At 46.5% G+C, this 27,157-nt stretch overlaps 1 long non-coding RNA gene across 1 annotated transcript; it reads left to right on the top strand.

Annotated features, from left to right (window-relative positions):
- Positions 1–27,087, top strand: LOC120099842 (uncharacterized). The gene is made up of 4 exons (XR_015646884.1): positions 1–275; positions 21,181–21,450; positions 22,557–22,754; positions 25,996–27,087. It is a non-coding gene; the product is annotated as an uncharacterized LOC120099842 (long non-coding RNA).
- Positions 27,088–27,157: the final 70 nt, after the last annotated feature.

Genomic DNA, 27,157 nt, shown 5'->3' on the forward strand with positions numbered 1-27,157 from the left:
AGCAGTGTTTCCAGTGTATCAGGAAAGGCGGGACTGCCTCTGTGGAAACACTGGGGCGTGCAGCTGCAAAAGCAACTCCTTCAGGAGGACCTAATTGAGGGCTGCCTATGAGACCAGCATTCCTGCAGGAGGACCTAATTGAGGACTGCCTGAGAGAGCAAGAATTGCCACTACAAACAATGCCAGCGAATCAGGAACTGCTGTTTAGAAGAGACGCTTTCTTGGAACCAATGGGGAGCAGGTGGAGGGATTAAGGAGTTCACAGCAGTGCTCAGGTGAGCTTGCCGCAGCACCTCCCACCTGCTCCCAGGGTCTGTGTCCTTGACTCCGAGCCAACTCACCCCAACCTCCAGTGGGCAGGTAAAGTCGGTAGAGGGCAGAGAGCTGTCCAGAGCACAGGCACACTTCCAGCTATGTGGGCTTTTCTAAGAGTCTTCTTGCTTATCTGTGAGACTTGGTTAAGCAGGCATTTTTGTGGAAAGTAACTTTCTATATACTTTCCCAAGAAGCAACCGTTTTGCCAGCTCTCTCTTCCTCCCCTTCCTTAGCTCTATGAAAAAGACTGTCAGCTTTCCATTTTGAATAGCCAAGGTGGAGTGAGGGAAGGGACTCTGGGGTGTTGCCGACTTAAACACGATGGTGGGGGGTTGGGGATTTAGCTCAGCGGTAGAGCGCTTGCCTAGCGAGCGCAAGGCCCTGGGTTCAGTCCCCAGCTCCGAAAAAAAGAAAAAAAAAAAAAAAACATGATGGTGAAAGAAATAATTAACAACTAGCTGGACAGGTGGTCATCCTTGTGGCCTCCAGATATCAGACAAACAGCAGTTTTTAACGGTGAGAATGTCAACACTCACAGTCCACAGAAGGGGTCCCGAGTGGATTATGCACAGAATACTAAACCGTTTGCAGGAAGGGGTAGCTTTTGGAGGCTGTAGGGCATTAGCCAGTGGTATGCACAGATGCTTACACAGTGACCCTGAGAGAGAACCTTTCAAATACAGTTTAAACACATTCACCAAGAATGTGTCTTAAAACACGGTGGTGAACTCATGCATGACCCCTAAAGGAATCTACAGAAAGAATCATATTTGCAGAGGCTACCAGAGAAGGCACCATGTGTTACAGACCCCTTGTTGCTAGCTACAGGGTGCCCAGGTTTGGGTGTGACTTTCAGGTTCTTCTGTGCTCACTGGACTGGGGCCTGCTCATAGTTTGTACAGTCTGGGAAGTCTAATATCCAGTGGAGTTAGGGACACCGAGGAACCATTCATCTTGGCATTGCCTTTCTGGGTCTTCATATCATATTCATAAACAGGGTCCTTCCAGCGCTCCTGTAATCCATGACGGTTTGGCCCCCATGACTGATCACTTGTATAGGCCCGCTTCCTTGGGTGTTAAGATTTTTGACAGCAGTGGAAGTGGGGGACACAGCGTTTACATCTAAGCACATGTGCCATGTGTATTAAGAAGCTACATCAGTCAGCCCATGTCTCCTGAGGCAGGGCTGATTTGCAGCATGCAAGTCTGTCACATCATACATGTCTCCGCCTCGCTCTGTCAGCCCGTGTGCCTTTATCCACAGTTCCTCCTGGGAAGGTGTTGTTGCAGTAAAATTATACAAGCGTACAACCGGTTCCCACGAGTTCCCACTCCGAGCAGACCCGTGTGCTCTTGCTGTTTCTCTGTCAGCTGCTTTGACACACTGACACACTGTGTCAACCCCTTAGCGGGTTGTTATCATGCCTGAGGCCCACATCATGTTCCACAGGCCGTGCTAGCCCCAAACGTTCCTTAGCCTAGCGTGGCTTGCTGTCACAGACTCTGCTCACACTCCCAACAACTCAGTGAAAACATGACTCAACAAACTCAAGAAACCCAAAACCAGGTTTATATGTTAATGACTCACTGTATAATACGTCCACGCCATTAGCTTACAACCAATTGATAAGGATATAAACTGCCCACCTGGATAAGATATGCTTTGCTCATCTAGACACAAAACCCTATACACACCCGTCCCTTAAGAATAGTCATAACAACCTGTAACTATGTAGAGATGCACGATGAGGACCATTTACGTCTGCCTCCATGTTGCTTCTCTCCGCTGCTCTCCCCATCGCTCCAGTCTCCTCTCCTCTCTAAAACTTTTCTCCTGCCCATCTTTCCCTTCTCGTCCAGTGACAGGCCTCGTTCTATCCTGTACCTGCCTTCACCTGCATAATGACATCAACCTACAGGGTGTCACACTATTTATTTGTAGCACTTTGTTCCCCACGCCCCCACAGCCTCTTGTTCGAATATCTGCTGAGGGAGTTCCTGCTGTGAGTACCGGGAAGGCATGGTCCTGCATTTCAAGGATGGCAGTTGAAGTGCCTTCTGGGAGATAAAACAAATGACCGCCTTTGAGTAGATGCCTGTTGGTGACACCATGTTAATATTATTTCTGCAAATTGCTGAGAAACAATTCTGGTTCGTGGTGCTTGTAAAAGAGATTTCTTTTTAAAGTTCCTCTGCCTCAATATTCTCAAAATGTACAGCCATCTTCGCTGTGTTGTGCTGCCTCGCTGGAGTAGGCCACTTCTCCACCTTGTGCCATAATTGCATTTCTGTTGGCGTAGCAGCACCTCAGACGCTAAGGAATCTGCAGATGATTTGAACTCAGAAGCAACAAGTGGAAAATGAGCCATATGTGCTGACACTTGAAATCGGGGGGGGGGGGGGGGGGGGAGAGCGCGGTGACTACAGATCAGGCGTGGCATGTCCAGTTAGCTCTGGAGTAAGTCAAGCACCACAAGAATGTAGGCGAGGTGGCTCAGCTGTTAAGAGCTCTCTGTGCAACTCAGGAGGGGCGCAGTTTCGGCTCCCAGCATGCACATGGTTACAACCACGTGTAACCTCAGCACTAGGGGACCTGAAGCCCTTTTCTGGACTCCGTGGGTATCCACATGCTGTGTACGCACAAACTAAAAATAAAAATAATTTTTTTCTATTTTTAAAGATTTATTTATTTCATTTATGTGAGTACACTGTCACTGTCTTCAGACGCACCAGAAGAGGGCATCGGATCCCATTACAGATGGCTGTGAACCGCCATGCGGTTACCGGGAGTTGAACTCAGGACCTCTGGAAGAGCAGGCAGTGCTCTTAGCCGCTGAGCCATCTCTCCAGCCCCCAAATAAATCTTTTGAAATGCATAAGGTAAATTAAATTAATTTTTCTTCTTATCATATTCATGTTAAAAATAGAAATGAATCTTTTAAAATGTAGAAGGAATTTATGAGTTAAATTATTTTTTTTCTTTCATCATATCCATGTGGATATACTCAACTACTAGGCCACATTCACAGTCCTTAAAAATTATTAAATTGCATTTGCTTACACACACACACACACACACACACACACACAGACACACACATACACACACGGTGTTTTGATACAGAGAAGCCAAGAAAGCTAGCAAACCTAGCAGTGTCCCCGCCAGCGGGGACCCAGTTATTCAGGGTCCCGAAGAGGCTTTCTACCTGTGGGCCAAAATGGGGGTGAAGAGAAGAAGGAGACCAAGCAAAAGTTCTGTTGTCAAGGTCTCGTTTATTGGGATGAACATTGCAGCTTTTAAGGCTTTCAGGTAGGGGGAGTGACCTTTGTGAAATATGAAGGAGGGGGAGATGAGGGTATAGGCAGTGATAGCTGGAGGCAAAGAAGTCAGGTGATGAGGTCAGGTGGTGGAGACACTGGGTGTTGACTGAGGAGATAACTGGTATCTGCTCGAGCTGAGGCATCCCTTGAATGTTATACTCCTGTGCCGTAAATTCATGGGAGAGGCTTTATCCAACAATCTTAAGATTTATGGCAGTCATCTTCGGGGTGAGTCTCTGTGGCCAAACAGCCCAGAGTCACTTTGAACCATGCAGTCAAAAAGCGGCTAGGCCCAAATCCAATATGGCTCCGTGCATCTCCCCCATTTTTCTTTTATTAAAAAAACCATTAGGTGGAAGTAGTGGTCTGAGAGAGATCAGACATGCCTCACAGAGTGCCCAGCTCGGCCATGGCAAGCCACTCTTGCAGTTAGGACTGCACCCCAATGGCTAGGAATGAACTTATGCTGTAACACACTGTTCTGGGCTATACGTGTGTGTTATTGGGGGAGAAACTGGGCAGAGGAGCATTTGACCGGCCCGCACGTTTAAACGGGGTGTAGCCACCTCTGTCTTAGGATCGACCTCTCAAACCCCAGCCTATCTGACATAGGATCACCTTGTCGCCCTCAAGGCTCCATGTCTAGATTGGTCAAGGGTCAGAGGAAGTTGCCCGTCACTGAGGAAAGCTACATTGGATCATCTTCTCATTCCTCTTACTTGAGCCCAGGGGCGAAGGAGTAGGAGCCAGATGGCATTAATATAAGAGATTGTGGAAATTGAGCCTCTCCCGATAAGTAGTGGGCACCTCATCTGGTTCTCCTCAGCTGCTATGGCCATACCACCAAGGGCCTAGTCATGCCTCTCCTGTAATAAAATTTAGAATTCCCAATTGTTAGCAACTACTCCAGAAAGTTCACCCACTGTGCTTGCCTAACAATAGATTGGGGGAGGGTAGCTCCAGACACTGCAGACACAATGGCTGCAGCAGTAATGGCTGCTACAATAGCAGCGAAAATGCCAAGGTCTTTCCCAGGATAGTTCAGGATCGGTCAGCAGTGCACAGAGGGTCGGAGCGCAGGCCGTGGTGGGACGGGACACAATGACTGCAGCAACGCCAGAATTTCTGTGATGAAAAAAGATGAGTGGGAATCCTCCATATTCCTCCAAGGACACAGGAATGACTCCAGGGACCCGAACCAGGAGAGCTGAATCTTCATGTAACCAGGATCAGCAAGTCTCACCAGCCACTCGGGCAGCTGGCACACTCCTGTAGCATCCTGTAGAAAAAACACAAAGATTCCCTCTTCCCCATATAAAATATCTGAACAGGATCATGCCAATATGTGGATCTTTCTATTTCACCTAGGCAGAAGTATGCTTAGCTGTAGGGTGCCATAAACTCAGAGTGTTCCTTGGCATCCAAATTTTAAAATTGAAATAAAAGGAGCATATTTTAGCATACAGGGATAACTCCCCTTTTTATTTATTAAAATATTGTTAAAATATTATTTATTAAGATAAGTCCTTAAGGATTAAATTGAGGACACTGAGCACTTGTATTTATAAATTGACTTTTATACCAAATTATTGTCTCCAGCATTATTGTTTTGGATATATAAAGAATGAGATTTTTTGACTAACTGTTTCTATATAAGGCCTATAATCTGCCTGGTATCATTGTCCTCCCTTGCTAAGTAAGGTGTCCAGGCAATCCAGTTTGAGTTCTTAAATGGCCTATAAAGGAACAGTACTTAGTGCTCTTAACCACTAAGCCATCTCTCCAGCCCCTTACCAGCTTTATTTACCTAAACATAAGCATTAATTAGAGATGCCAAATCCTATAAATACTGTACTAGAAATCCCTGAGCCGGCAAGGTGAGGCTGGGAGTTGAAAGTAAGCAAATGGAGTCTTCCTCTATTCAAGGGGGTGTGTTATCAACTCCATTACCATTTTCAAAGAGCTGGGTCTATGGTTTTGTTTAGTTGTCTGAGCCAGAGCACTGAAAGGACAGTGAGTTGTCAGACAATTTACACTGAAATCACTCACTGATTTCATGTAGAAAACTTGTCTCTAATAAAGCATTAAGTAATTGAAATCAATCGTAAACCACAAGCCACACATTGGCTATCAGTATGTGAATTGAAAGCTTGATTTTTTTAACATTATAAAAACAGTGGCTAAAGCCAGGAATTTAATAATCTGTGCTGAAGCAGCAGAAACTCAAGAGAATAAACAAGTGATCCAATCATACATGTAGCCTTTTCATTAGATGAACCACCTATAAATACAGTAAGCGCATTTCCTATGGGTTGTATGCACAAATATACAGGAAATACAAAAATATGTAAAGAGTAAAATTATCAATTTTGCCTGAAAAATTTGTATATGTAATAGGCCAAATATCAGTATTTTGTAATAACCAATTTGATTGCTGTTTGGAATAAGGTATGTTTCACCAGGTTTCTTTTTAAAATACTTCCATGACTCTAGCCTACAATTTTGTACTAATGACAAAAGCTTTATCTCCAATGAGGATAACAAAGTTAAGTCCTCTGGTAAGGTGAGGTACTTTGGCAATTAACATATCCTTAGAAGCTTAAAATTAGTTTTAAATATTAAAAATGAATATTGAATCTTCTCTGGAGCAATAGTTACTCCCCAAATGTTAAAGCTCATTTTGAGAGCAAAGGTTTGTAGTAAAAATGTCCATATACACTGAAAGATTCAAAGTTCTAACTTCTTACATTGAAGAAGCAACAAAATTACATAATATAAGGCTAGTAGCCACTCTTTTGTAAAAAATTTTTAATGATATCACTTCATGGGCTCTCTAAAATTATAAGCAAGCTCACAAAATAAAAACTCACAATCGCCAGGATGTAAACAAACTGCATAAAAACAATCCTCTAAATCTATCTTGAAATGGCAGTTGGATAAGCAAACAAGCTGTAATGCTCTCACAAGTTTTAAAACCTCATCAATCCTTTTTAAATCCTGTAACAATCTCTACCTGTTTGATTTTTTTCTTAATTATAAATAAGTTTGAGTTAGTCAATGTAACACTGACAGTCTTTAATCACAATCTTTAAGATCTCTTTGTAACACCAGAGCACAGCCACAACTTTGGAAAGTCACCTGAGTTCTGAGTATGTGACTAGGCAGCTGTTCTTGGGGCAGTGGAATTAGCATCAAAATACAGTAACTTTAGGGCAAACCACAACTTTGGCTATGACTGCCAATTCCTACATGTGAACGCACGATGGTGCGGTCTCCAATACCTCAACAAAGAGACATTGCCCTAAAATCTTTTAGAAGCCTGGTTTTTAGAATAAGAATTCCATAAAAATATTACCTCAATTTGGACCTGTTTCCCTAGGTTGGCTCATATCCAAATTACAGTTTTAAGCCAACTTTCTGTTACCAATGTTACACCTTTTAAGCTGTGAAGCTCCTGGTGTCTTTAGGATCAGCTAGTATAAACATTTAGCCAGCCCCTGGGGAGCTTGTCCAGCAGACTTAGGCTTCTAGCTACAGATGTAGGCTCCAAAAGCCAATTGAAACTGTTTTTTATGCATTGTTCCCTTCTTGAAACGAGTTAAAACCAAGTCAAGGTGTGAACGACTGGCAGATAAAGTTTTTATCATTTTTTTCTTTTGAACACGAAACATAAAACATTTAAACAACGAGAAACAAAGACCACAGACATAAACTGACAGACATGGATAGCTTGGTGCACCAAGGACACACAATAGACATAGAGGGAAAAAACTAGATGGTGTCCCACGATAGGGACCCACATATCCTACCTATGGAACCCAGAACTAGAAATAAGCATTTCTCCAATAGGAGCCAGCAGAGAGGCAGGACGTCTCCTGCCTTTCTTCTGTTCCCAGGAGAGCCCTGAAAAGTTTTTCTCTTTCTCCAAAGCATCCGTGGAGAGTCCGGGAGGACTGTTTTTTCCCAAACCCATTCTCTCTCATGTCTAGGGTGTAAACTATCTCTAGTCAGGATCCAAAGACTAAAATATAACTCTAAAAGAACGCATATGCAAAAACACTTTACCATTACCTTGTCCCTTTTTTATTACAAGTTTTACTTAAGCTAGCCCCACACTGCTTAAAATTAACCAGGGACACCTTTAAAACAAAAAAACTTGATTAAATCCTTTTTCTTAACTCTTAATCCTCTCTCCCTGAGTGAGCGCTTGATCTCTCCTATGAAACAAGCCTCCTAAATCCATACCTTCCCCATGGCAATTAGACGACAATTATTCGACCGGTCCTTACCTCCCTCTCCAGCGACGCACGAGCGATGCGGCCTGAAGAGTCCTTGATTCCCGCTGCAGCTCTCTTATCTCCATCGTCCTGTAGTCGGCCTTGCTTCGGGGTCCCTGTTCAGGCGCCACTTGTCCCCGCCAGCGGGGACCCAGTTATTCAGGGTCCCGAAGAGGCTTTCTACCTGTGGGCCAAAATGGGGGTGAAGAGAAGAAGGAGACCAAGCAAAAGTTCTGTTGTCAAGGTCTCGTTTATTGGGATGAACATTGCAGCTTTTAAGGCTTTCAGGTAGGGGGAGTGACCTTTGTGAAATATGAAGGAGGGGGAGATGAGGGTATAGGCAGTGATAGCTGGAGGCAAAGAAGTCAGGTGATGAGGTCAGGTGGTGGAGACACTGGGTGTTGACTGAGGAGATAACTGGTATCTGCTCGAGCTGAGGCATCCCTTGAATGTTATACTCTTGTGCCGTAAATTCATGGGAGAGGCTTTATCCAACAATCTTAAGATTTATGGCAGTCATCTTCGGGGTGAGTCTCTGTGGCCAAACAGCCCAGAGTCACTTTGAACCATGCAGTCAAAAAGCGGCTAGGCCCAAATCCAATATGGCTCCGTGCATAGCAGCACACATAGTTACCTTTATTTTTTGAGGTAAGACCACTTTAAATCTACTCCATAAGTTTCCAGTTGAGAACATAGTAACTAGTTCCCATGAGCATTGTACATGTATGTTTTTTCTTTCTTTCTGGTGTTGCCAAACTCAGTGCCTTGTGTGTGCTACAAATTATGTTGTCACAGGATTATACTCCTGGCCTGTGTGACCAGACATCTAACACATCTAACACAGATGACTTACGGGAGGTTTATTTTAGCTCCTGGTTTCAGAGAGGTTTCAGCCTGTCAAGGTGGAGGGGGCAGGGATACAGGCACAGCCCCACCCCTTGCAGTGGGAGCATGATGCTCCAGGGAGAAGCAGGTTGGAGCCAAGTGTGGGTCTAACCTCGAAATGACCAACCACACCTAATGACCTATCTGTACCCACCAGGTGCCACCTTCTCAAGGTACCCCCAACTTCAAAATAACAACTTACGGTCCAACCGAGCCTTCAAAACCTGTGGGGAACACTTCATATGCAACATAAAGCCCTGTACCTCTGGCCCCTGGATGCCTGTAGTCACTTTGAAATGCAAATTGTACTTAGTCCAGCCTCAGGAGTCACTCTGTTTGCACTGTTCAAGAGTCCAGAATCGTAGGACCACCAAAATGACTTAGCAGGTAAAGCTGCTTGTATCCAAGCCTGACGACCCTGGGACCCACATGGTACAAGAGAGAGAAGACTCTTTCAAGTTGTCATCTGTCTTTCACATGCACTCTGGCACATGCATACCCCACATATACATACATGCACATACACACAATATATATATATACATATATACACATATATACATATATAATAAGTAGAACTAAAATTTGACTCCAAAATATCTTCTGAAACCCAGATAAACTGACCTGTGGACCTTTGTATTAAAAAACAAGTTATAGGTTGGGGATTTAGCTCAGTGGTAGAGCGCTTGCCTAGGAAGCGCAAGGCCCTGGGTTCGGTCCCCAGCTCCGAAAAAAAAAAAGAACAAAAAAAAAATATATAATCTTCCACTGTACAATGACAGATACTAAACATTCCCATTCCAAAAGAGAGAAATTGGGGCACAGATAGGAGAGATGGACCAAAGCAAGACCAATATTTACCTTTGTCAAGATAAACAGTCCTATGGTTCCATGTTCAGCATCTGGGGTAGAGTTGCCTCACCTGTGTTCCAACAGGGTTGGGTGGCCTGCCCCTGTGGCCCCGCCCCTATGGCCCTGCCCCTGAGGCCCCGCCCCTGAGACCCCGCCCCTGAGGCTCTGCCCCTGTGGCCCCACCCCCTGTGGCCCTGCTTTCTGTAATACATTTGGACTATATCTACTCATTGTCCACAGATTTCCTTAGCATACATCCCATGTTTCTGGTATCATCAACATCCTAGGATAGGGGGTGTCCGTTCTAACGTAGGGTTCACCTCTACAACTTCACACGGAGGCCAGTGGGGCTTCTTGCAGGAGGTCCGACCCTTGCACACATAACCAGACATCACCAGTGTTACTCCAGAACTTCAGCACAAGCCTCCTCTACCCACCACTCTGTGTGTCTGTATGTCTGAAAATCTTCTGTGAAGTCGAAATGGAGCCACGCCCCCCTTTATCAAAGCTGCATTGATCTCTGAGTGTCTGGGCAGCTGACCCTGGAGAAACACTTCCCCCTGTGACTCTCTTCCTGTCGCATACCCAGAAACTTTCAAATGAATTTGCATTTTTATACCATAGGGCCTTCCATGGGAGGAGTTTCCTCTTCAGAGCACCTTTTCTGTTACCCAGAGTAAAGGGCCCTGCCTTCCTTTTACTGATTACCAAAGCTTTGTCCAGACTTGCTTCATCTAGGGCTTCAGAGACATTCCTTTACATTTTTCTCTTTCTTTTTTCTTTTCTCTTTTGACTAAACTTAATCTTTTTCACATTTTTCTACTCTGAATTTTTACTCTGAATTCTCACTGTATTTCCAGCTAAAAGTGGCCGGCATCAACCCTTCTGCGGCCTGGAGGCTATTCTATCTTACACTTTTCATCTCCAAATAATGTACTCATTATTTTTAAATTCAACCTCACTCTAATTTTCAGAACACAGGCAAAGGTATTGCGATATAGTTCTTTGTTGTTTTTAGAATGTAGCATAACTGATGTCTTGGTTTGAGTTTTATTGCTGTGAAGAGATGACAAAATCAAGACAACTCTTATAAAGGGAAACATTTAATTGAGGCTGGCTTACAGTTTGGAGGTTCAGTCCATTATCATCACGGCAGGAAGCATGGCAGCACACAGGTAGACATGGTGCAGGAGGAGCCGAGAGTTCTACATCTTGATTCACAGGCAGCAGCAGGAGACTGCATCACTGGACATAGCTTAAGCATAGGAGAGCTCAAAGCCTGCCCTTTCAATGACACACTTCCTCCAATATGGCCACACCTCCTAATAGTGCCAATGGTCCAAGCATTCAGACATATGGATCTATGGGGACCGCACCTATTCAAATCACAGCTAGCCTATAACCACATTTCCTAGTTGAGCCCTTTGTTTCCATCTAAAACATCATAAGCCCATTCTTCACCAGTTGCGTTTTGATCAGCCTTCTGGTCTACCCATAATTACCCACTACGTGGGGCTTATAGCATTAGAAAGCCTCTCTATCCCACAGCTCCAGACCCTTCCAAGTTTCTCCTGTAAACCAACTCCAAAGGTCAACCACATGGTTAGGTCATCCCACCATGGTCCCATTTCCTCTGTACCAGTTTCTATATTAGTTACTTTTATTCTTACAGTTATCAAACATCCAAAAGCAGCAACTTCAGGAAGGTAAGACCTGCTTTGGCTCCAGGTTCCACAGAAGTTTCAGGCCACCATGGTGAGGAAGATGTAGCATCAGGAGTAGGAGCTTAGAGGCAGAAGCAGGAGGCAGTGACTCTTCCCATGGTACAAACAGGAAGCAGAGAGCATAGCCTAGAACCAGAGCTAGGTATGTCCTTCAAAGACAGACCCCTGGTCACCTACTTTTTGCCAGCTAGGTTACACAGCCTAAACTCTACACAGCCTTCAAAATGGTGCTACAAGTTAGGGAATGGTCCTCTGAAGGGCAGTCCATAAGACCTTGTGCGTTGACTTGATAATCTAGAAACGTACACTTACACATTCTTGAATTCGGGGTATTGAAATTACCTCTATAAGCGCATTGTTTCCTTCTACAAATAATAAGGTGAGACGGGAGCATATGCTGACATGTAACATAATTTATGTTCTGTGAGAGCAGTAAGCTTGAAGAGTGGTGCCTAACATTAGTGAAGTGCACAATGGATAAGTGACGACGCGTGAACACTTGAGCCTGTCTGGGAGTAAACGGGACGTCTGCAAGTATTGCTAACAGTTTTGAAAAGGTGATACGGGTGCTGGAGAGATGATGCAGCAGTTAGCACACCACTGCTGCAGACGTCCTGAGCAAGGTTCCCAGCACCCATGCTGAGCGGCCTGGAACGTCTAGCTCCAGATGATCTGATGTCTTCTTCTGGACTCTGCAGATGCACATACACAAATGCACGTGCACGCACACACACACACACACACACACACACACACACACACACACACACACTTGATTAGTATTAAATAAATCTGTTTTTTTTAAGATTTTAAATAGTGGTAGAGAAAAGCTGGATAATAACATCTCTCTGATAAAATAAAATAAAATAAAATAAAATAAAATAAAATAAAATAAAATGACAAACAGGAAATAGTGGAAACCAGCACATCATTCCCTAGAACGGGCTCTCCCAGTTTCCTAAGTCCCTGTTCCAGAGTCCAGTGTCCATGCTCTAGTGTCCTAGCCCTTCTCACCTCCTCTCCCACCCTAAACACCCTCCAGCTCCTGGGCTGCCCCCTCCCCCAACCCCAGCTACTCATTCTCCTTATGACCCTGCTATTCTCCACATGCTCTCCCTCATTCTCTCTCTGTTCCTTTCTTTCTGTGTCTCACCCCCCTCCCTCTCTCTATCTCTCTGCTCTCTCCTGCTTCTCTCATGGCCCAGTCATCTGCTCACCATGTTCAGTCTAGATTTTCCCCATCTGCTCTAGACTCTTCCAGACGCCTCTGGCTATTCTCTCTGTTTATCTACAATAAACACCTTAAGCACATCACAGAGCTGTCATGTTGTCAGTTTATACACTAACAGGATGGTTGGTCTTGATTGATGATCTGATTGGATTGAGAAGTCCCTAGGTAGTTAGTTAAATGCTCCCCTGGGTGTGTCTATGAAGCTGTTCCCAGAGAGGCTTAGCTAAGAGGCAGACCAGCTCTGATTGTAGACGGTGGCATCCCAGAGAGTGAAGGCCTAAAGACAATGGAAAGTGATGCAGGGCTGTATCTCACTGGGTGCCCGACCCTTCCTGCATGGGAACCATTCTGCTACCCTAATCTACAGATATCAGACTCCAGGCTCTTCAGCCTTTGCACCAGGAGCTCCCAGAAGACTTCCAGGCCTTCAGCCTTGGAGTGGATGTCATCACTGAATTCTCTCCTGAGGCTTCCATCACCAGGGACCGAGCACCCCTTGGTTTTCCTTGCTTTCCAGCCCACACAAGGCCACTGGAGGAGTATGTTGCCTCTGCTAATGTAAGCCAGACTATTTAATCTGCCTGCCTGCCTGCCTGCCTGCCTGCCTGCCTATCATCTATTTTCTAGTGGTTCTCTAGAGAACCCTCAATAATACATATGCTTGCAGTGTGCTTCAATCCTATTGGTCTGTGGCTCCTGTCGTCAACATCCTTTCTGTCTGAAAAAATTAGCTAGCAATTTTGTTGTTTTGGAGCAGGTCTGCTAGCAAGAAATCTTCTTCAATTTCCCTATACCTGGGAACACCTTTATTTACCTCATGCCTGGAGGATGATCTTGTTGGCCATGTTATTCTGGGTGATGAGCTGTTCCTATTTGGGCATTTACCTTTGCTGTTCTGCGTGAGGTGTGGTTTTCTTTGACAACCTTCAAGCTTTATTCTTTGTAAGCGATGGCCCCGTGAGACCGCAGGATAGAACAGCTCCATGGGTGGGAAGGTTCACTGTAAGCATGGCACGGCTGTGTACCTATCTCTCGGGTGGTAGAAAAAGAATAGTCATAGGTACTTGGGGGAGTCCAAAGTGGCATGGCTACCTCTTGGAGGCAGAGAGGAGTGAAGGCATGGTCAGGGGCTATCAGAGGGGGTGCTGCCAAGAACTGGTAGAGAGCAGCTTCAGAGGGAGAGTTGTCCAGGAAGAGCCTGGAATCCAACTTTCTGCCCAACAGAGCCCAGTGGCTTTGATTCACACTACATGTTAAAAGGTTAGCTGCGGCTTTGAGATTTAACTAGATGCCCCATTTGCCTGTGGTTGAGGGAAAGATTACATTTGCCTAAGGAAGCTGAGAGACAGCTTTTACCTGTCTGGCCAGCAATCTTTCTTTCTGTCCTGTGAGCACCCAACCTGGGCCGAGGCCAGACTGTTATTTTTGGGATTTGGGACCTAACAGTGCGTACCTTAGGTTTTAAGTTGTTTGATTACAATGCGTATAGACACGCGTTTGGGGGGAGTGTGGTGGTGATACTGTGGTACCTTACTCCCATTCTTTTTGGTATTTTGACTTTGGATCCTCTGAGATGCTTGGCTTTTTTTGGTTTATTGATTGTTGCTTTGAAACAGCCTAAGCTATTATCTCTTCCTGTCTATATTCTGCTCTGTTCTCTCTCTTATCCTTCTGCGACTCCAATTGCATGTATGTTTGCCTACTACCATAAGTCTATGTTGGTTTTTGTTGTATGTTTTCCTATTTGGATGATTTCTAATTTTGTAGCTTCAAGGATTTTTTTTGTTCTTTAAATTTACCCAAAGATGTATTTATTCTACTTATGTGTCTAATTTTTATATACAATACATATTATATAGTTATATATAATATATGAATATGTATGTATTCTAGTGTTCTGCGTCACTCTTAGAACTCCATCCTTTCATACACAATTCTCCCTCTCCTCATGCTTGATAACCCCCCCTACCCTGCGGCCTCTTTCAGTAGTGCATCAACATACTGGCCAACATTGTTTTATAATTCCTATCTGGTTGTTCTCCTTGGGCCATGGAGTCGATTTCTATAACTCACTTCACCTCAACATGGCCTCCTCTTACATTTTCCCTTAAAGTGGATTCTTCCATCAAAGGCCAAACCTTCATTTGTATGAACCCAGAAAACTGATAGATCAGCAAATGTCCATGCTGTTTCTAACCTGCTTTTAGTACAAGGGTGAGTTAGCCTAGCTAGGAGCTGAGGATCTTGCGGTTGCTAACGACTACATGCAACAGAGGCACAGCTTCACAATCCCCTAACTGGGGGGTGATGTGTTTTATAAAAAGCCAAGGATAGGTTTCATGGGACACGGTATAGTGAGGTGGGAGGGGTACCTTGGCAGGCCCATGGTGAAGCATCCCTCCCTGCCACCTTGGTACCTGCTAAGTATAGAATATTCTAGTATAGAATAGAGTTTATTTGGGGACATGGGAAGGGGAGTTGAGAAGGGAGTAGAGGCAGAGGAAGAGAGGGGATGGGGGAGGGAGGGAGGGAGGGAGGGAGGGAGGGAGAGAGAGAGAGAGAGAGAGAGAGAGAGAGAGAGAGAGAGAGAGAGAGAGAGAGGCCAGCCGGGAACATGTGGAGTGGGGAGGGGGGAGGGAGAGATGGAGAAAGAGGTAAAGGAGAGAAGAGAAAGAGAGAGTAAGAGAGAGAGGGTGGGGCCAAACAGTCCCTTTTTCAGCAAGCCAGGCCCACCGGGCTGTTGCTAGGTAACCATTGGCAGAGTATAGCAGGAATGCCAACAGAGGAAGCTTCTGGTCTGCTCTAAGTTGGGGACTAGACAGGGAGACATAGTCTTTCAGAAAGCTTCCATATCTTGTGTCACAGAGGGCTCTTTTTGTATTCTTACCTCTTCTTTGGGGCAGATCCTCTCCGAGTGGCTGAGTGCTAGTCGTGTGGCTGGGCTGGTTTCCTTGCTGTTTTGGTTCAGCCTTGATCTCAGATCCTAAACCACGGTGTGGGGCTTCTTTGGCTGTGCCACTTCTCCTTCCCATTGCAGTTGGCTTCTGCCTTGCGTCTGTAGAAGCTCCTGGACAGGGACGTCCCCCTCGCTCCCATTGGCAGTAACCTCTGCGCGATTGATCCTGCCGTGGAGTTTCCTGTCTTTCTTTCCCTCTGAAGTGAGGGGCATTTGACTGTAGTCCTCTGTTGCTTGGATCTTTCCACGCGTGCGCGTGGTTAGAGGCTCCTTCTCTGTTGGGCCGGGAAGGGGTGGCATTGGTGTACATGCATGCTTAGAACCTGTGCAATTGGGAGCTCCTTAGTCTTCTGCTGTAGACGCTTCCCGCCGGTAACCCCACAACGAATACAGACTCCTCCAGGCCCCCTCTGTCCTGCCTCACACTCGCATCCCAGCCCAGACCTGACTCCGATTGTCTGCTAAGATTTAGGTAACGCCCTCACACCTAATGGCAGCCACGCAAGTCTCCTGTGCCCTACAGAAGGATGACACATGGTTGAAATCCTGTCTCCCTGTAGGGTCAGATCCACATGGAGTTCAGCTTACCTGACAGCTTACGCCCTCAGATCTCGACTAGATCAAAACAAAAAAGTGGTAATCCCGGTGCTCTCTGCTCATTTCTCTGATCTCTGTAGCGTTCCCTGTTCTGCATGGATGGGAGCAAGAACGAAAGGTGGAGTCAAAGTTGCTGCCACTGAAACGTGTCTGCAGATCCACCAGGAACACCGTTGCACTGACTTTTTCCCTCTTCAATTATATTGTTCAATTATATTGTTCTAAAGCAGCGCTTCTCACCTTCCTAATGCTGTGAGCCTTTAACAGAGTTCCTCGTGTTGTACCCTGATCATAAAATCATTTTTGTTGCTACTTCATAACTGTATTTTTGCTAGTTATGAATCATAATGTAAACATCTGTGTTTTCTGATGGTCTTAGGTGATCCCCATGAAAGAGTCATTCTACCCCAAAAGGGCCATGACCCATGGGTTGAGAACCACTTTTCTAGATTGAGAAATTATTTTAAGTTTGGTTTTTTTTTTTGGGAGGGAGGGGGCTATGGATGACCTGTAAGGTTTTTTGTCTGTTTGTTTGTTTGTTTGTTTCTAGGCTGTGGATGACTTGCTTCTCTTTTTGTTTTGCAACCTAGTAACCAAGGTCATCAGCCAGAGCTAATTTCCCCTTAAAAGCAATTTCAGGAATGGTGCATGAACAAACTCCTGTTTGTTCAGAATTCTCAAATCATGTCATTTAAATAAGAGAACATGAAATGTGTTGTATTTGTTTTTTTTTTTAATGCACATGTGTAATTTTTATCTTAGGTTGTTAGTGCTGGAGTGTAAATGTAGATACAGACACTTTTACGATTACCTAATGTTCCAGTTTCTACGGGTATGCAACGTTACCTCAGATCTTAGTGGTTTAAAGCAGTCTCTTATTTTCAAAGATTCCTGTGGATTGGGCATTGAATAAGCCCAGCAGAATGGTTTATCTCTGCTGTGTAACCCCTCAGAGCAGGGAGACTCAGAGGCTGGGACCACAGCCATTTGAAGATTTGTTAGTCCCGTGCCTGAGGCTCCTCTGCGTTGGTCTCCTCACATGGGTCTGGTTTGTCTCAGCCCTCGTGTGATTGTGCACTGGCCTTCTAAAGGTTTGTGTATGGGAAGATTGATCCCAGTATCGCTGTCCTCAGACACACCGGAAGGAAGGGCTGTAGTCGTGAGCCATACCTGTGGTTGCTGGGAATTGAACTCAGGACCTCTGGAAGAGCAGTCAGTGCTCTTAACCGCTGAGTCATCTCTCCAGCCCCGAAGAGGTGGTTCTTAAGAGGTGGAGACCAGTGGGATTTGTTCAGGTTACAGGGGCTCTGTCTTTGGTGGGATTAAGGCAGTTTCTCGTCTGTGGAATCTTGAATCAGTCCTTGCCACAGGGACTTGTTATAAACACAGAAGCCACACTGCTGAGCCACTCTCCGACTTTATCGCCATCATCCCTCCCATTTGCATATGTGCCCAGTGTGCCGTCTACCACTATGTCCCCGTCAGAACCAAGCCAATAGCAGGGCATGCTCTTGTAGAAACATGAACCAAATGTTTGTCAGCTCCCCTCTTTCTTAGTACTCATCTCAGATGCTGTTCAACAGAGTAAGCAGGCTGAGGCTGTGGGCTAGGTGACAGCTGTGCTGCCTGTCCCAACTCTACCCCAGGAGTCACATATGAGCTATCAACAGCGACTGATCCAATGACAGCTCCACCATGTTTAGGGGAAAGATACAAACTCTAGCTCTTAATAAGGGAAATAAAAATATTTAAGAAAAATCACTACAAACCTAGAGCTGGCACAGTGGCCATTTTCAGCAAACACAATTTGTTATAATCAATCTTTAAGAGAGAGGGAAGATGGTTTGCCTTGGAGCCTGTTCAGAATCCCTTGGAATGTTCTCTTTCTTCCTCCCTCCCTCTTTCTTTCTTCCTTCCTTTCTTTCTTTCTTTCTTTCTTTCTTTCTTCCTTCCTTCCTTCCTTTCTCTCTTTTTCTTTCTTTTTTTTTTTTCCACTGTGATTTCTGGGAGACATGAAAAAAAAAAAAAGAGTCTGTTCACTCCTGATAAGGACTGGCAATAAACCAAAGTAATGATTCCCCCCACATCTACCCCAGTGAACCAGTGAGTTTATGTGAAAGAGGATTTCTTACAGGAACAGGATGATGACTCAAACGTAACCGGAACACTGAAAAAGCCAACCGTAAGCAATGAAGTATGACACTCACATCATGTTGGTCTCATAAACAATCTAGAAATGAGTTCACATATATAGGAGGGCTGGATGGACTACGTGCAAACGTGACATCGCTTATGTAAGAGCCTTGACCTTCTGTGGGTGTGGGGCGTATTCCTGGAGTCCGTCCCTCCAGACTGACTGTGATTCCAGTCGTCTGAGTTAGAATTGTTTTGTGAAAGTGTGGAGCAAGCTCGTGTTTTATCTGAAAGAATCCCTGGCTTGGACCCAGGCAAATCCCAGAGAGCATGAGTGGATGCTAAGAAAGGAGTGTCAGAAGCCCACATCTTCAGAAACTGTCCCAGGATGCCTATTAAAACTTAGACACAAGAGCTCTCTCCTCTTCTCTGTCTGCTTTCCTTGATTGCGATGTTACGTTTAAGAAGCAATCCATAGTTTCCTCTGCCCCACTATGTAGGTCTCCCTACTCCTCAGCCACTGTCGGCCATGGCCCTCAAGGACAAAGGTGGCAGAGGCATTGGGGTGGGTTCAGATGGCTGTGAGTATCGATGGATTAACTTCTGGGATCAGCTTCCGTGAGACAGCTCAACTTTATTGTTCCAGGACTAGGGTCTATAGGGACTTCAGTGGGTGCGGGTGGAAAGGGCTAGTTGGTCCTAATGCAGTACCTAATTATCATGCAGACAGCAAGCCAGATGTGTGCTGTTGTGAGCAGCTCTGCCTCAGGTCATTCTTCAGATAAGGCCAGGCACCTGTGTTCAGGAACACTCTCCAGACAAAGTCAGGCAGAGAAAGGTAGGCCATGCTGAGAAAGGGAGTCCTCCATTTTTGCACCAAGCTCGGAGAGCCATCTGGTCATGGGGGACTGCGACCTTAATAGCAGGACTCTCCAACACTGTCTAGATAAGCAAACTAATGGGTTTGCTGAAATTCCTGGATCTTGTACCCAAACTTATCAGCAATAGACAGTGCCTCAAGGGACCCATGGTAGTTAATATTGATTATCGACCTGACAGGATGTAGAACCACCTGGAAGATAGACTTCTTGCCATGAATGTGAGGAAGTGTCTAGGCTGGGCTGCTTGGGATGAGAAGATCTACCCTAACCGTGGGTAGGCAGTGGGCCGGGGTTCCAGATTGAATAAAAGGAAAAGTGAGTTAAGCTCCAGCATCTCTCTGCTTCTTGCAGGGGGTGGGGCAATATGAGCAGCTGCCTCGTGCTCCCACCACCGTGCTTTCTCTGCCATGATGGGATGTGCATGCAGACCGTGAGCCCACACAGACTCTTTCTTCCTTGAGTCACTTTCATCAGGTATTCTGTCACGGAGCGAGGACAGTTGCTAATCCTGGGTATCAGCCATACTTGTGATTTCCACGTCAGGACCCCAGTATGTGTGACTGGGGCGTCTTAACTGTATCAAATGGAGCCGTCACCTGCTGCAGCCCGCCGACTCAAGACTGCTAAGAACACGTCTGCTGAAGTTTGGAAATGTTTCCAAAGTTTGTGCATTGGAAACTTAACCTTTTAAGTTCGTTTGTTGATGTATCCATACGTGGAGCCCTTAGGGGATAACTCTGGTATTTTATGAGGGTCGGGGTCTCAGGATGGGACCAGTGGCTTTGCCAGAAGAGGAAGAGATACCTGTGCTAGCCCCCTTTCTCTGTCTCAGTATATGATGCCTTCCATCATGTGACGGTTCACATGCTCACCAGACTCGTAAGAGGTATGAGTACCACTCTTAGGCTTTCCAGCCTCCAAAACTAAGAACTCAGTTAATTAACCTCTTGTCTTAGTTAGGGTTCCCATTGCTATGAAGAGACACCATGACCATGCCAACTCTTAAAAAGCCAAACATTTCATTGGGCCTGGCTTACAGTTTCAGGGGTTCAGTCCATTATCATCACAGCAGGGAGCATGGCAGCACACAGGCAGATGTGGGGGCTGGGGAAGGAGATGAGAGTTCTACACCTCGATGGGAAGGCAACCAGGAGAGACTGACTTCCAGGCAGCTAGGACGAAGGTCTCAAAGTGACACACCACCATGTGTCAAGGTGACCCCCATAGTATCACACTTCCTCCAACAAGGCCACACCTCCTAAGAGTGCCACTCCCTGGGCCAAGCGTATTCAAACCACCACAGCCCTGTTCCTTTACTCAGCCTGTGGTGTTCAGGCGCAGTAAAAGGAAATGAGAGAAGACAGCATCTTTCATTGGAAAGAGGGCAGTTTCTCAGCCTGCTGTAGAGAGGAAAACCCTCACTCTTGGTGAAGCAGAATCCTGAGTGGTACACTTATTGGGTGCCTCCAAACGTACATTTCCTCCAGGGGACTGTGGAGTGTGGGTATAGATAGAATAGTCCCTGAGAGCCCCTATCATGCCAGCAGCAAGGCCATGGTCTCCTGCTCTGCTCTCCGGTCTGAACGCACTGTCTACAGCTATAGCATCTCTATTTCCTACCCCTCAGCCCAGGGCTCACAGCTGCTTCCTAAGCGTTTGAATCTTGTTTTGTTTTTTGGTACCCACGCTTGCCCTCTTCCTCATCCCATTTTTCATGTACGGGTAAGCATCCTTCTGCTGACGGTCGAAAATGCCTCCAAATGCCAAGCCTTTTGAGTGTCGGCACAGCGTCAGGTCTGGGAGCATTTCAAGCACTCAAGCAGGAAAGGCTATGCATTTATGTCTAACTCCGGAAAACTCCCAAGCACTCCTGGTCCTGAGCGGTTCAGATAAGGGAGGCTCACAGCCTACCTGGGTTAACCCTTTCGTGTTTGATGCACCCAGTACGGTTTCCAGCCTTCGTTTGGTTTTGTCTTACGGAGTGGACCCTGCCTGCTGTTTCTTTCAGGCTGCAGTGAAGATGGAATGACCTTTGCTCCAAGACCACATCAGAGAGCAAGAGCAGAAAGATGGCTGGCTAGTCCTTGAGCAGTCGCTGGAACTCGCACCCCAGCTCCAGTTTCACTTTTTTCACAGAAGAAATATTCTTTTTTCTTGTTTAAGCTACACGACCCTTCTTGTGCTTCAAAGCTGTTTCTAACTGAGCTGCCCCTCAGGCTCAGCAGCATGCAGCAGTGCTGGGGTGCTGGGTGTGCAGCGCATGAAAGGGCGCTCCTAGGTAAGTAGCTATGCTAGCATGAGGTTCCGGTGATGAGAGCATATTGTGGGTACACAAGGGGGGCGGATGCTTCAGAAAGCTTTGCCAGTCTGTAACGCTGATGAGAGGGCTACAGGCTTTGGTTTTGCTTGTTTGCTTTTAAGACAGGATCTTTCCGTGTAGCCCCAGCTGTTCTGGAACTCACTATATAAACCAGGATGGCCTCAAACTCACAGAGATCCACCTGCCTCTGCCTCTCCAGTGCTGGGAGTAAAGGCTTGCACAGGAAGTGTGCCTTATCCTTCTCTCTCATGAACCAGAAGGCAGGTGAGGTCAGAAACTTAGTGGGCGGGTCAAGCTGACCCTGAGTCAGGTAGCAGTGGAGGAAAGCAATGAAGCCCCGACCTCTCAAAGACTGTGGTCTTTAATTACTCCAGCCTCAGTCTCTTCCTCTGCAGATTGGGGATGAGCTAGCTCAGGGGTTTCTGCAGGCATTCAAGACTCTGCGTGAGACGGCACCAATACCCCTATAATTCACTCTAATTTACAAACTAAGGGATCGCCTGTTCTTATTAGTGAGGGCTGTCTCTGTGCACACTCACGGCACCCAAGCACCTCAGCACTGTACCCTGATTCTTTACATTCTAAGGGAGAATGGGGCTAAGGGCTAAGAGAGCTCTCCACCTCCTGGGTATGGCTCTAAATACAGAACAGGGTTTTCGTGGAAAAGAATGGCTGCCCACTTCAGGTGTTCCTGGTCTGGCAATCAGGTGAGCCCAAAAGCTGCCAGTGGTCACATGCCCCAAACAAGGCAACAAGTGTCTGCCCTTGAACCCTCTGTGGATATAGTGTGGTATGGCCCTCAGAAGTCCCAAGAGATTGAATTGGGGGAGGCATCATGACATGTAAGTCCAGTCAGAGCTGGCAGATACTGTCTTCCAGTGCAGCCCTGCAGCTCCAGTGTCTCCTCGGTCCCAGCTCCAGCCACTTCCCCTGCTCCTGCAAACTGAAACTAATGGATTACAAGATAGATCGCCCGTCAGCTACACCAAATACCTCAACTGGTTATGACGACGTTCACTCACCTCAGGCATTCTCTTCTAACTGACCCTCCTGGGTGTTCTTAGATTGCTGAGGTCACACAGTTCCAAGTGACCATTAAAATGAGCACACGGGAAGCCAACAGACGTAGCCATGTGGAGCCCTTCCGTGAGAGCCAGACGCTCGCACACGTCATCTTCACCAAACCCCATGGAACTGCCCAGCGTTCACTGGGAGGGCCGAGGGTCATGGAGGAGAGTTATATTGTGTTCTGAAAAGTTCAGGTAAGGCTAAAAATGTTTCTGATAAAACTCTAAATCGAAAGTTAGAAGGATTTCAGAGGCAATCGCCAATTGCTGGCAGGATTGGATTAATGAGTCACCAGGGCAGTAACTGCTCTCTTTCACCAGCTCTCCCTTCAGATGCTTAATCTGAGGAGACAGACTCCAGAGCCAGAGCTGTTCATCCTGCTGCTGACAGATCCAGCTGTGTGTCTGCTGATCACACACCTTCTCCTGTCATCGACATCACAAACCTTGGCTCATCCGCATGCCCATGCTCACACTCAGCCACACTTATACATCCACCCAGATACTGTGTCTCCCCTGTGGGGCAAGTGAGATAGATATTAGGCATCTCATAGTGACCAGTCAGGGAACCACGCACACAATAAGCATGGCTTCCAAGATCTAGTTTGTAATTTGTTGGTGGAGGTGGGCGGATAAACGGCTCGGAGGTTAAAAGCACATACGGCTTTTGCAGAGGACCTGTGTTCGTTCCTAACTCCCACATCAGGTGACTCACAGCCAGCCATAACATTTGCTCCAGGGGGTGTGATGTCCTGTTCTAGCCTCAGCGGGCACCTGCAGTCGTGTACATACATCCCTTCTCTCATACACATGCACATACATAACTAAAAGTAAAGTAATCTTTTAAAAACTGTGTGAAACAGGAAGAGGACCAGGAAGGTGAGGGGACGTGGGTGGATCGGAGGCTCCTATGTCAGTCAGGTGCCATTGTTTTTCCCTGAGTGGCCTGACCACCTTTAGGTGCTGCTCCAGTGTCACACATGTGACACGGGATCCCAGTGACATCACATGAGACCTAATGGGTTGCCCTATACTGTAGACTTCAGAATATTATGTGACTGTGCCAGGTTTGGTTAGTGCCTGTTTAAAACCTGGCTTTGCTGGCATTTGGGACAATACAGTTCCATTTTGAGACGAAAAGTAAAAACTAAAACCAAACAAACCACAGAGCAAGCTGCTTCCACACAGCTGCCCTATGCAGTCTGTACTGAGTCAGGACGTTTTCTTGGTAGAAAGACAGTGAGATGTGTTGTGGGTATTCTCAGCTTTTTGGCTATTATCCACTTATCAGTGAGCACATACTGATGTGTTTATAAAAAGATAAAGAGAAGGGGGATATGTTCTATGGAGGTGTGGTGAGGTATGGGGGAAGGAGGTGCCTCTGCGGGCCCATGCTGAGGCAGCCTTTCCCCCTGAGGGACCAGCCACATGATGGTATAGTGTAGAATAGAGTTTATTCAGGGCATGCGGAGGGGAGTCAAAAGGGTAGTAGAGGCAGAGAAAGGCAGACAGAGAGAGAAAGCAAAAGAGAGAGACAGAGAGAGACAGAGAGAGAGAAGAGAAGAGAAGAGAAGAGAAGAGAAGAGAAGAGAAGAGAAGAGAAGAGAAGAGAAGAGAAGAGAAGAGAAGAGAAGAGAAAAGGAGTAGTAGGGGCCATGAGCACTTGGAGAGAGAGGTGGGAAGGGAATGCAGGGAGGGAGGGGTATGAAGGCAAAAGCAAGAGAACAAGAGAGCAAGGGAGGGCAAGCAGCCTCTTTTATAGTGTCTGGTTAGCATACTTTCCCAGCATGGCTGCTTGGATTCTAAAGTGACAACCAGAACTTAGCAATAGAACACAGTCACCAATGTTGCCAGTGCAGACTGCAGCAGGGCTAGGAGGGCTCACCTTCCTACGCCCATTAGCACGTCCATACACAGCCCGCAGAGCCCTGAGAGGCTCTCCAGAACCACCTCTGCACCCACACACCTGGTTTTGTTTACAGGGTAGAGTGCTTCTCTCAGATTTGAAACCTATTGTCAACCGATAACATACGGCTTCTAAGCGAAGACCTCATCTCTGCATCTACCTCTCCTCTAACCCTTGTCTCTCTTCCCCGAGCCTCTCCCCGTCCCTCTTCCCTCCCTCATCCCCGCACCCATCATTTTCTCAGTCACCATCCGCCACTTCCTCGTCCCTACTCCCTCTGCCTGATGGTTACACCCTTCGGACATGCTTCTCTCATCTCGGAATCCTGTATCTCTCCTTACTTCATCCCCCAAGCTTACAGCTGCATTTCATCCTCCCCCTGCCTCCTTGCTGTATCCCTGTGTCTTCATCCTGAGGAGAACAGGGCATAAACCTGGCCAGAGGAGGCAAGGGCCCTGTGGTGGCTTGATCGGGAATGTCTCCACAGGCTCTGACATTTGAATACTTAGTTGCCAGTTGCTGTTCCGGGAAGCTTAGGAGGTGTGGCCTTGGAGGCCGAATGACATCACTGAGGGTGGGCTTTGAGGTCACTCTGCTTGCTTCCTGTTGCTGTTCTCAGCTTGCTGCTCCAGGCCCCATGCCTGCTGCTGCCTCACTTCCCTGGCATATTAATAACAAGAGTTTTCTCCCTATGGAGTCATAAGCCCAAGTAAACCCTTCCTTCTGTCAGTTCATTGCCTTGGCTGTGGTGTTTCATCACAGCAACAGGAAAGGACTGTACACACCCCAGACCATCAGTTCAAGAGTGTCCTTGCTGGAGAAACGCCAGCAGAGAAATCTAGTCCCCATTCCTTGCTATCTCTCACACATGCACTTCTGCCCAGAAGCTGTATCCACATGGTCACAGGACTAGGAACAGGCTCCTGGGCACCTCCTGGTTGGGCCAACTGGGCCTACCAGATCATGCCCATACCTTTAAAGGATTCTATCATGAATCTTTTAAAGAACGGCTGGATGGTACCCTATTTTCACCCTGCTATACAGGTAGGTTCCCCTTAACTCTCACCCATGAATCTATAATATGTTTATCTCTAAAACTCATCCTCCAAGGTCCATGAATTTCATGTTTCACGAGAAATTACAAGATAACCTCCCTCCACCACCAGCTCAGGGTGAGTTTGGCAGCTTTGAGTCTTCAGGAGCCTCTCTAAGGAAGGCTCTTCCATAGGCTCACCCAGTTTCCCACATCAATCCCTGCGTCCTCATCCCCATGCACTCCCCTTATTCTCACATCCCTCCTTTGCTTCTCTGCACCTCCTCTTCCTGTCCTTCCTCCCCCTTTTTTCTTCTTCCACCCTATTCATTAGTTGTTCTTGCCCTGCCCCAAGGCCCACAGGCATTGCAGTCTTTGTATCAGATGCTCAGAACTAGTACATCCATGGTGGACTCTGAGGATGTGGCACCTCTCTCCTGCATCCTGTGGCATTGTCAGCCCACATAACCACTTGCTGGTGTCCTTTGTGTTTGCAGGTCTCTTCTGGAGCAGATCTATAGACTCAGGATGACTTGAGCTCAGGTCCTCTCTGCAGCATCTCCTCTCTCCTGCTCCAGGACAAGTAGGCTACTCCTTTGCATCTATTACCAACCACCCCCATGGTCCACACTGTGAGCTCCCTGGACCTCCTCACTGCTCTTCATCTTGTCTTGGGAGGCAGTAGGACCCTTCTCCCAAGCTTCTGTACTGGACTTGATATGGTGTAGGGGCGGAGAGAGGTGGACAGATCACCTCTTTTCCATTCCCTAGCATGGGGAAAAATATCCTAGATCCTGTCACATGACGTCCAAAGTTTCTGAACAAAACCCCATCTTTCCCCAGCAACCTGGCCACACTCATTCTCCTCAAAGAGTTCCAGGTAGTCTGGGGACCTGCTAACAAGTCTACACAGATGGAGTAGGTCCTCAGCCGCTTTGCTCTTATATAGTGCAATATTCTCACGGCATGCAAGACTCTAATAACTGGCTACTCTTTGCTATTACAAAATGGCTGACTTTAAAAGGGGGGAAGATTTATTTAGTTCACAGTCCTGGAAGTTCAGGGCGTAGTGCTTACATTGGCTCTGTGCTGGAAAGAACCTTGTGCCCAATGTGAAGGACAGCTTCACTGTGCTGTTCGTTTGTGCCTGATCCCAGTCGGCCATGTAGGTAGTCTCTGGGCAGAGATGCTCATTTAGACAGTAACAAAGACACATGAACTTGTTACAAACTTCAGTTGAAAGACCAGGAAAAATTCAGACCACCCTAGCAAACAGAGTAGAGTCAAAAATGTAGGTTAGCCAGTTCAGTGACTCTGTTCCAGGAACTGGCTGACCATAAAAGTTAGATTAAAATCTTGAGAACAATCTTGAGAAACAGGGAGTTTCCCCTTGTGATTTTTCACTGGTATTCACGACATTTTCCAATGACGCCCTCCCTACCCCCTTGGGTTGTGGTTTCTTCCTTTAATTACCCCTTCTCCCATCTACTCGGAGTCGAACTCCTCTACCCTTGCATGGGATATAAGTCTCGGCCCCAGCATGCTGGTTCCTGTCATTCCTATCAATAAACCTCATGTAATTACAGCAAGGATGGTCTCTCTTGAGTTCATGGGGGATCGCATTATCCTAAGACTTGAGTGAGGGTCTCCCCTCTCTGG

This window comes from Rattus norvegicus, chromosome 1, assembly GCF_021556685.1.
Source record: "Rattus norvegicus strain SHRSP/BbbUtx chromosome 1, alternate assembly SHRSP_T2T, whole genome shotgun sequence".
NCBI lineage: Eukaryota > Metazoa > Chordata > Mammalia > Rodentia > Muridae > Rattus > Rattus norvegicus.